Genomic DNA, 12,458 nt, shown 5'->3' with positions numbered 1-12,458 from the left:
ATTTTGCTTATTTTAAGATAAATTTTTATGGTTTTTAGATTTTTATGGAACCAATTGTTCGCTTGAGAAACGCTGAATGCTTGAGTCACGCGATTTTAACTCAGGGGCATATTCAACAAGGGAGGTTGGGGAAAGAGCATTAGATGAGTTTGGGGTGTCAAAACCTCCTTGTATTTGGAACAAATTCTTCAATTTTCAAGGATTTTTCGTGAAGTACCCCACCCCTCCCTCTTAAAATTTTGTGATTCATACAAAAATATTTCAAGATATTCGCCTTTCCCACTGGCTCCACTCAAAATATCTGCCTCCCGAATACAACTGAACACCTTATAATTTAACTAATTTTTCAATCAAAAGATCGCGTGTGCCTCGAAAGAACTCGTGTAAGGAAGCAGTCGATAGAGACAGTATTGTACTTGGAATCGAGAATTGACAAGTGGCAGCCTGCGCTAGAGTAAGTTTTGGCGACATCAATGAGATGCAATAGAAAAAAAAGGAAAGTAAGTAACCAATTTTCCAATTTTGAAAATGACACAAAACTTTCAATTAAATTGATTAAATTGATTCAAGTTCAAAGTCTATTGACTTTTTAACAATCCCTAAATCAACAAAATTACCTCAATTACTCTTATTGGCTACAAGCTACACAAAATACTCTCTTAATTGTTCTCAATCTTAAAGTTCAAACAAAATTACTTGAACTTTTCGTCTTCTTTTACTTCTACCGAGTATTATCCGCCTTCGTCCATTTCAACATGTCCTTTAAATCATACTTTTGGCTTTAATGTTCTTACCTCCCAAATTCCATGTTCCTTCAACATCCATAATTCCTTAATATACCCCCGAATCATAACTTTTAAAACTCATAATCTTTGATAATGATGTCCTCACCGTTGCCATTTACACAGTCAAAAAAATGGAAATGAAAATGAAAGTTGGTCCGATAAGAAGAAACGGAATTACAGTACATAATAAGAGGACATGAAATGCTATTGCTTAATTTCTTTTTGTTAAGAGGACATTTTAATTTCCATGTTGGTTTTGGTCCTTAATTAAAAACTTTTTTACGATTCTTTTCTTCTCGTGCTATCGTTGTCATTAAATTATTTATCATCATCAACATCATCATCAGCACAATCACATCGTAAAACATAGAAAAGTAGAAAAGAGAAATGGTCAAGTATGAATGTTTTTTGGGAATAGAAGCGCATTTTGGTCGGATTTAATGGGCTATACCTTTAAAGTGCTCCTGGAAGTAAGCTGTCATTAGAAACAGCATTACATTTGGTATTGACAATTGGCAAGCGGAAGCCTTCGATAGAGCCGGTTTCAGGCGTCAACTGAGGTAAGCCATGGATCACACTTGATCTGTATAGCCAGCGAAGTAAGTAAGTATACATGTAGCTCAACAGATTAAGGATCAAGTGAAGGATTCAAATCATTTCACTGACCAAATTAGTGAAATTCGGTTAATAGAGCTGCGGATACGGTGTTATTAAGTCTTGTTTCTGTATTGTCCTTAACATCGACATGGAGTGAATCTGCTCTGAGGGGAAATTTGACGTTAAATTTTGCAATATATGTTTGAACCCTTAACAAATGCACTATTTCATCCCAACATCCCTGAATGCATTCCTAAAACCACACATTCTCAAAATTCCGACCATAATATGGACATATCCTTTAATAACACAATCTACGACAAGACGTACATTTTAATAAGAAAATACAAATCAACAAAGATCTTTTATTCCATTTTTGATGTACTTTTGACTCATCACAAGCAAAAATGGACATAAAAAACGACCCTCGAACTAATTTGCTGCTCATTTTCCTTTCATTATTAGAATTTTCATCAGAGGGTAGCTTTTACATAAAGGAATGGAATTTCCTTTCATTTATTTGCCCATTTCACATTTTTGTGCTTAGCGAGGAAATGAATGAAAAGAGGATAAAAAAGAGATTCTTAAGTTGGATTAATTTATGGTCATAAAGAGGTGACTGGAAGGAAAATGGAATGGAAAGAAGACATGAATGAGAATAAAATTAAATATGCAAAGTCCAGACGTCCGTATTGTTGTGTCAGAGAGCAAGATTTGCTTTTAAATTCAAATTTCAGTTATTCGGATTATAATTAGAAATTATGAACAATTCTTTTGAGTTCTTTAACATTCCTCAATTTTTTGAGAGCTTTAGCATCTCGTCCAAAGTGACCCTAACCGGCAATTAGATTGCTTTTAGGGAGCGTAGTGGTCTTTAAGTACCATAAAAGCATTCAATTTGCCTGTTAGGTTGACACAAATGAAGAAGTCTTCACCATGGAGCTTTTAAGACTATTTAAATGCTCTCTTAAACACCAAATGGAAGTCGCCTCCATGTGGAAGTCAAATGACAGCCATATAGATTCAGCATACGATGTTGTCGCTTTGTTGTACAATTTACTTACTTAAGTAAGTAAATTAATTTCTAAAGGCGAAAGAGGGCCGGTCCCCGCATTTAGAATTCATCGGAAGCTGGATCTGTCTTTAAATAGCTTCTACCAGCTTCTAATTCCCAGCACAGCAATTCCATGAGAACATTAATTTTGTCATGACAGCAAATTAAATGAGAACAAAGTGTTAAAGCTAATAAGGTCGATCCAGTGATCGATTTAATACATTTCTTAGAAAATAAAATGCGAGATGCGAATAAATACTGATTAATGATGAAATTATTCATAATCTGTAAACATTGTAAATAAAACTGATAATTATGATCTGTGTCGATCATAATTATGGAAAGTCCAGAACGTTTCGTAGCTTAACCTTATCTACTCAAAGGATGCCTCCTTCTCATCCCCCTCTTAAGTAATGTTCAGCTACACCCGTGATATTTTGCATTATAAAAATCAATGCAAATTAATCTGTTGATATCAGTTATAACTAAAATTTCAAACGTTTAACTAGTAAATAACTACAAAATCAAATTATTAAAATGAAGATGGCAATTGTTTTATTCTTTGTTGCTTTTGCTTGTGCATTGAGCAGCATTGAAGGAGGTAAGAATACTAATAAACACATAGAATGGGTCGTCTACATATTACGTAACGTCATTAAGAGCAGAAGATAAGAATAAACTTCAGAAAGATGATATTTTTACATTACGTAATAAGTGACCGGCCACAAAGTCATCTAAAGCATTATCTGACATTTCTTTTGAACAGGAGCCATCAATGCACCACCAGCATTTGACATGAATGAATCTCACGAAGTATTTGGAGAAGTAGGAAATGGTAGATACGAAAGAAGTGCAGATTTTGCAGATGCACCAATTAAAGCTGGATGTACAATTGTCTGTAGATCATCTGGGAGGCGTAAAAGATGTTTCACGGAATGTTCTGAATCCGATTCAGACTATTAATAGAAATATTTAATATTTATGTATTTATTGAATTAAAATAAATGAATTAATAAGAATTTGCGTACTTTAAATTACTCCACGCGCTAAATATCCCAAAAATAACTTTCAAGTATTTATATCAAAATAATTTTCACAGGTTTCGAGTTGATAATGATTGAATGAATGTGAAACATTAAAATATTCCAAAAATAATTATAGTATAATGAGTTTATGCCTGATAATTCCATATAATTCAATTAATTTTGAACGATCCTTCAAGCTTAAAATTAATTCAAAATTTTTATCTTATCAAATAATTAAAATCACTTTGTGAAGGAACAGATTTATGCTGTTCTTTAGAAAATAGAAGTCCTTAGTGAGTTTTGGATAAGTAAATTATCTTTTGTGCTTTTCTGGAGAATATCATGATGGTATGTGACTGGTACAAGTCGATAAGAAAAATTATTGAAGTAATTCTGTTAACATTCTGAGGGACACGAATAAAGGAAACACCTTAAGGAAGCGTTGAGTGCTTTTCTAAAAGTCTTCTATTAACATCAAATGGATGTAGAATTTCTGTGGCACCCAGATGATATATGACAGACATTTAATGAAGCCTTAAAAGCTACGCGGTGAAGGGCGTAGCCAAGGAGGAGGGGGTGCTTTAGGGGACTCAAGCTCTCCTAATTTCTAATTTTTTAACTCAAAATTTGCATGGCCTTGCTTTGTTTGGTCATAATTAAACCTCAATATCCTTAATTATACAAAAAATTGAATAATTTTTGAATTTAAATTTTTGAGCCCCTTTTACTTAAAATTTTGTGACTACGCCCCTGTCGCTCGGGATATTTCCATACTAAAGCCATGGACAGCAAGACTCTCATATCATATTTACAGATATTCAGTCATATTTAATATTATATTTCAAATTTTATCGACAAATTCCAAAGAAACCAAAAAAACAGTAAATTGCATGAGCTGAAACAAGATTATTCTGAGAATATCCCTTATATCCACGCATTATCAATACGCCTACATGAAAAACAAAAGTAAACCTGTCTAGTCAAATAATGTAGCTACATAAATTTCTCTTTATTGTGTCTATATGTCGAAGCACATATGAGCATGTCGTAGAATAAATAATGGCATACGATTAAATTGTTCTTTTCCACTTATCCATTTACATTTTGTCAATTCTGTCATATACCTTTATGTTTTTGTGTGTTAGGATGTGGAAAATAATATATAGGATAGCATAAAAAAGGAAGGAAATTAAAATGAGATGATGATTTTGGGGTTTTGTGTGTATCTTAGAGGAAATGTGGTAGAAAATTTTACTGCGAAATTTTATGCGAAAAAATAAGCAAACAGCTTAATTCAAGGTCAATTGAAGAGCTTAATGAGAGAAACTGAGTAAAATGAGCATTTACGTCGTATTGCTAAAATGTGATACAAAGTAGCAAATGCGACCTTACACTTGTTTTTTGAAAAATGTAGAGCAGCATCATTAGTATTCATGATGACGCTTAATTTATTTGCAATCTATATTAGGATTTGCTCATTAAATTATTTTAATTTGTTAAATGAATGATTTAGTTTTGAAAGATGTGTAATTGAACATGTTAAGTAAGTTGTCATCCTTGAGTGGAGAGTATGATGCTTTAATACTTCTAATTTGTTTACTTCCATGGCTGGGGCGCACGGGGGGTCCATTGCCGCGTTTAAAGAACCTTCTTCAGACAGCTCTATCACTTTAATACTTCTACTTCTAGCCAAATTCTTAATATATTCTCTTCTCTAATGCTGGATACTATGAGTAAATGTCTATGGTGTACTTGATATCAAACTGCTTAGTGGCAACCCCGAGAGACACAACATGGCGAACTCCGTATTGCCGTAAATTTATTAAATTTTTATATTCACACCGTTTTCACGCGTAAATCCTGTTGATCCCTCAAACATATGCCAAATGAAGCTTACTCTGGCAGCTGGAGCTTGATCCCTATTTGGGGCAAAAACGTTTTGCTGAGAATTTTATTTGGGGTAAAACCATTTTGTCCAGAATAATTTCTACAATTTCTACTTTCTGTTCTATTTCTATATCTCCAAGCAAAGTTTGCCTACCCGTTGAAGCTTGATCCCTCAAATATAGCGTAGCATGGCTTAACCGCGAGACTTTTTATGGTACGATATGAATATATCCACACTGAGTTTCTACCCGATACACAATTTGCAATAAAAATGGGTCGAATTTCGTCCTTAAAGCGCTGATAGTGCAACTTTACGTCTTTCCATTAATTCGACATTGCAGCGGTGTTCTAGCAAACACAAGTGGTATTGTTGTGCTGTTCAGGAGTGCTATTTCTGTACAATGAAAGCATGTACTTCGTCTGTTAGGGTTCATAGTCGTATATTAACATCAAATAATGAGAAAACTCAGAAGTATGGTCGAAAAAAGTATATTAAATAATTAACAAGTTCCATAATCAAGCCACAAAACAACAGAAATATACAACATAATTAAAAATTTAAATCGTAATTCCTACATTTTTTTCATTTTCATTTCCACACCTTTTTTCGTTTTACCATGAAAACTTTTACATTGTCAATAAGCTCATCTCCTTCCTTTCATCATTCAATTTCCGATAACACATTGTCATTATCAACACATTACACAATTGTATTGTGACAACAAAAGAACATCCGACCTAACCCACTCATCCTTTCCATTTTCATTTCAAAATACTTTTATGTGAAAAAATTGTGGTTAAATTGAAAAGTTTTTTCATTTGTTATGAACGGCTCATTTTGTGGATGAGTTTTTGGTCTGTATGGATAAGTTTTTGCATTTAATGAGGATATTCTAATTTTAATAATGGAAATATGAATTCCTAGATTTTTTGTTAATAATGAATGTTTTATGTTTTGGAATTGAAAGAGTTTAAAGGAAATTTTTGGGTCGAAAAATCCAATCAAGTTGAAGAATTTGGTCTAAAACAGGATACGGGTTGGCACTAAATGCTTCAAAATGGCCCTAACTAGATCCATTAAAAGCTAAATGTTTAGTACAATCTATTGAATCCTAACAGAAATCGATGCTGCTCTGAGGTACCGTAGTGGTCTTTGTGTATGATGAAAGCATGCTCATTCCCTGTTAGAGCAGCCTATAGACACAGATTATATCGAAGTCTCAATAGAAATAAATCTTGAATAATTGGCAATCATTAAAAAATATTCAAAAATAATTTTAAAATGTCAGATTTAATTTTGATTTCAATTAATTGCCTTAAAACCTAATTGACATTTATTTCAAAAATAATCATTCAATTTCAAAAGTCACTAAGGATTGAACACGTTTTAAATTGTTTTGATTATTCTTTAAATGTTCTATTTTAAAATTTTAATTAAAATCTCTCATGGCATTCATTTTTCATTTATTTTTGAGTTTTTTCATTTTTTGCTGCTTCATGTCTGTATCAAATGGAATGAGACAACCGAATAAATGTGACATTCAAAGATTTAATTTTATTCAAAACATCATGCAGCCAAAAACACGTCAAACAATGACAATTTAAGATTTTTTTCACATGAAATGCGCTTACACTTCTGCTGACTCAGCTTTTTCACTCAATTTACATTTTATGTGCTCATTTTTATTTGCTAATGGAGCATAAAACAAATCATTTGAGTTACATGCATATGAAGAGATGAAATATTAATAGAATGAGTTTAAGGGGCACTAGATGTTATTGGAGCATTTTAGAAGGGATTCTAATGAAGGATATTGAAGGGTAAAGGAATTGTGGATTTGTATTGATTCAGGAATGCTTGTAGACATGATAATAACATTAACATAGCCTTTTCCTCATCGTCAGATCCTAATCTTAATTCTATCTATCTATCTAAGTCTAACTAAGTTTAACATAAATGCTATGATTTAACTGATTTGTGTCATTTATTGATAAAGTTAAATACAGTTTGAGTTTATTATTTTCGCTTGGGCAACGGCACATCGCCGTGTTAAAGACAAGAAGTAAAAGGTAGTTTACAAGCTTATGCAGCTGGCTCATTTTAACTGCGCAAAATTAAATTTGTCACATCGTGAAGTTCATTAGCCAAAATAGTATAAATCGGTTAATTGACCAAAAATCCGGACGATACTTTGACTAATTGCCGGATTCGGCTTGAATCTGGTAATATACTAGAGTCACTTTGGCTTGATGCCAGATTTTGAATCGATTAACTGAATTGTGCTTTATATTTGCTGTATATTTGCAACATCATGCTTATGACCTAAGTTGCTTTTTATAAACCCCTAATACACAAAGAACATGCTCTTAAGAGATTGCTAACTTTAAATACACTAGATGAACGTGCTCGTGAGCGATGCTCTTTGAATACTCTGCTCTTGCGAGCACGCTCTTTCCCTGCTAGCATACCCGACTACAAAAATTAGTGTAATAAATTGAAAGCATTTAAAATTTCTCCAAAGTAGGAACTTAAAATATTCGCAGAATTAAATAATGTTAAAATAAAATGTGATGAACCCATTGAAATTACATTTCAGAATGGCAATAAAAGCTTTGTGCTTTTCTCACCTTTTCATCATTCAAAAAAAGGAGAAAGCAGACATAAAAATGAAAAAAATAAAATATTTTATCTTCCATTTCTCGTTTCTTTTCAAATATTTATATTATTTCATATGCTTCGTTGACTTTCATATTCATAAAAATCCCATCCTTCCGTTTTTCCCTCATTCACTCAATGAATATTACGAGTAACATTAAAATAGGCAATGCTTCAATTCATTCATTTGTTCATAATTACAATGAAACAACAACTGTTGGATGTTATTTTACATTTTGTTGAGCTACGCTTTTTTTTGTGTTTCATGATGCGCACATTCTGTAGGATTTTATGCTTTAATTTTAATTATTTATTTATTCTATCCTCGGTGGATGTTCAACGTATTCACATTTGGGATGGTTTATGCTCTCCATTTACAGGTAAGAAGTTGAAACATTTTGTCTGAACAAATTTTCAGAAAAATGCTTAAAGCATTATGATGAGCTTTATAAAACTTTGTGAAGGTCATTTGTGTGTTTATGAGGATGATTCAGGGATGTAATGAGAATATTTTGGATGGGACTTTTTTAGTTTGGTGTATTTTCATTTCAGGTGCACTCCAGGAAAGCATACATCTTGATAAAGGCAATAACCTGACCCTAGGCCGGTACAAGACTTGCCTGAAGCCAAAATCAATTGTATCTGACTTCAAGCCTTAATTACACCAACATGGCATCTAATTTTTCACCATTTCTACATCGTATAACCTCCCGCCCCTACCAAGACAAACATAAACCTAATTCCAATCCTCAAATCTCAGTTCTTCATTCTTTAGTCTTTTCAACCATATCTCATTACAGAATATCAATTCCCATCCCTGCTAGATGACTTTATTTACAATGTATAGTTTAATTTGATGAATATCCTTGTCAGAATTTCGACCTTTGATTTTATTATCTTTGTAGTTTAACGATGTAGATTTGGTAACAAAATTTAACATAAATTATTGCTTTGAGCATTGAGAGATTTGGATGTAAATGCTCAAGAAATTTTCAAGTTTTTATTTTCATGGTTGTAATAATTCTTAATGTTGATGAGAATTTATGTGAAAATTTCATGACTTTTTCTTTAAATGCCAAAAGAGATTAATTGAACAAAAAAAGTCGATGAAATTGTGCAGAGTTATGGTTGTTGACAAGGGGTCTTAAGGGATTGTTTGAAAATGAGGTTCAAATATTCATCAGTCCGCCATGATTCTGGCTCTTTGCCGGATTTGGATTTAGTTCGGCATTATTCGTTTTAATTACTATGTCTGAGTCACACCAGCATGGTTCCGGATTTTTGATCTGACTTGTGCTAATCGGATCCCATTTTGATTAGTTTTGATCACAATTAATAATTTTTGATGCTCTTCGATGTTCTTAAGGCTATATGACACAATATGCATGACAAAACAAGTTTCTTTACAAATAATTTGAATTAAAAGAAGCAAGAACAACCTTTCAATAAACGTGATTTAACAGCAACCCCTTCAAATTGTTTATTACTTTAAGTTTACTTCAACCTTCTAAAAAAATTACTAAAATAATAAATATGGAATCGGAAAAATACACAAAAGTTGCACAAAAAGTTTCAAAAAGATATAAAAAGGTTTTCCATTAAATATTGAAAGAAGCTTTCATGAGTCTTTAAATTTATAAGTCCAACTCATCCAGACTAATTTAGAAGCATTAACCCATTTTTTAAGAAGGAAAATAACTTTTAATTGAATTTTTTTTCCTTTTTTTTATTCGGCACGAAACTGACCCTCCATATTTTAGAAAAAGGTATTTCGTTTAAAAATGTAGGCATTCATCCCTAACATTTTCAATGCCTTTAAAAAAAAATTCACATTAAAGATGATATTTTGTTCATGTCGAGTCATGGACAAACCTCTACAAATACGAAAAAGATTTTCATCTAAAAATAGCTATGAGGCATTATTAACAAACTTGTTGTACCTTTAATTCTCACTTAATATGATTCGACTGAATATTACGTATTTGATAAAGCAGAAAAGAATCATATTATGATGTACAATTCTATGGAATGTCAAATATGTTACCAGAATAGGCAAGGAGCTTGTTTATGTGCATGGTCACTAAAATTAAGCATTCTCAGATATATTGATTGAATATTCACGTGGGTTCGCTCATTTAGGTGAGTATACTCATTGTCTATTAGGGTTTGAGCAACTGTTGGCAACCTGTGTGCTGGACATCATTAGTGTACTGTCAAAAATGCCATGAACCCTATGCAGAATGAGATTTTTGTCAAGGTTTATCACCAAAATGTGCCACAATTAACAAAAGGTTGTCCATCACTGAGTTAGTTCACATGAAAGTTATGCGTTGCTATGGATTCGGACATAATTTGGGGAAAAATATTTCGACACGAGTAAATAATTAATGAGGATATTGTTGTTTATTTTTCGGCAATATGTGTAATTAAATTGGTATACAAACAGTAATTTAATTTAATTTGCAGGCACAAAAAAAGTTATTTCAAAAATATTTTATTTTTCCTATTTTTCTACAATTTAAAAGCTTTAGGTCTTTCTCTGAGCAGGAGATTTTAACATTTTACACGTATGTACACGAATAGACATTAATGCAATAAAAAGCTTTTTAAATTCCTATTCTCAAAATTCCACTTTACCCTAAGCAGTTCATCTCATTTAATACTTTGAAATGTGTATCGTCATACATAACATTATATTCATATTCTACAAATACATCTGTCTACGTGTTGTATGAGTGAGCTGAAATAGAAATGAATCCTTTCAAACTAGTTAGAGAATATGTTGAAATTGGGTATGTAGCGCATAAAAGTCTGTTGACCTGTTAGCAAGGGACGTTGAACTTAAATAGTCATAGCCTCAGTTTTGGAACTATATGACTCTCAAAGTAGTCACTGTAGCTATCTATTCTTCCTATTTTGTAGCGATATTTTAGGTTCATGAGGTCCAAAAGGTGTCCAGAGTTCCAATTCTGTCTTTATCACGGACATCAAGCAGTTGAATTAAAGTTTTGAAAAGGTACACATTTGGAATTGGTTTGGAACTCGAACCGACGACCTCCGAGTCCTCCAAATTAAATTTGAACCAAGCACTTTGCATATTATACCACAGAGGCACTTAACTGCTTTGTGTCCATTCTTTTCATATCGATAAAAATATGGAATGGCTGAGATATCAATCTCTGGTGGGAATCGAGCTCACTTTCTTCAAAAGGAAAGGACGGATTCGCTTACAAATGACACTATACTCCAAATTCCACTATTCTAAGACAACATATGTCGTTAAACTATTAATTAAAGCTTTATGATTTAATAAGAAAATCAATATGAATCTGTTCTACATGTTTTTTGAATCAATTCCAGCTCTAGCCAAAACTATTATCCACAAATGAGTTTTTATCAAGAAACATGCACAATGAAAATGTAAACGAGCAAAGAACCAACAATAACATGATATGAAGTGTGATTTGCATGATATATAGCATGACTTTTTCATCCGTCTAGAAATGAAGCTATAAATTTGCCATCTCACGTTTCTCTTAAGTGCACCATGAAACGATTAAATGGCGGTGAATGTTGAACGAAGTTTCGTGCTTCTAATTATCACAGAACGGATATGAACGTATAGTTTTTACGGCACATTGAGTCAGCCATAAAAAATATTTTTAAAGATGGAGACACGAGCATTTTATCGACTAAAATCACATTTAATTCTTCCACATCCGACAATTCTTTTGTTAAAAATCCTGCAGAACAATGAGTTTTTACTCATCCATTGAATGCATTCATGTGGAAATGGCAGAGTATGCGGTTAGTTCAAAAAATGTTGATTTTGCTGCCTTCGAATAAAAATAAAACATTTAATTTTCATTTCATTTCAAAAGCTATAAAATACATACAAATGTGTACCTATTATTTAATGAATGTGATCAATGAAAAGTGCTATGCTGGAAATTCAATTGATCTATTCAGACACTAAATGAAAAAATCGCTTTTCAATTTCCTATTGTTTAATGAACTTTTTAGTGTGCTCATGCACGTTTATTTATTCTATATGAATAGAGGGTGCATTTGGTATAGATTCAGAAGACAATAAATTGAAACGAAGAGGAAGGACGATAGATGTATATATTTAGAAATATATTAGAAAATATATTTATGAAGTTAATATGATTTTAATTGAATTTCATAATTTGCTTATAAACGATCGAATCTTTTTAAATCTCGAAACTTGTTTAAAACTGTTAAATACAGTATATTTCTCAAACTATTTTGAGGCAAAACATCTAAATGAAAATTATCCATTTTGAGTCCAGAGTTCTGAGTCCACTTGAATTTTGAAGGGAATCAAATCGAGTCTAATCAACTTCATCTAGCTAGGACTCCACTTTTAGTGGACACAATACTATTAAAGTGTAGTTAATATCATAACACATAGAACTATTTGAACTTAAATG

Source organism: Chironomus tepperi, unplaced genomic scaffold (genome assembly GCF_022539635.2).
Source record: "Chironomus tepperi strain 1889 unplaced genomic scaffold, CSIRO-AGI_Ctep_v1 contig_418, whole genome shotgun sequence".
NCBI classification, from domain to species: domain Eukaryota; kingdom Metazoa; phylum Arthropoda; class Insecta; order Diptera; family Chironomidae; genus Chironomus; species Chironomus tepperi.
This window is presented reverse-complemented; position numbering follows the sequence as displayed.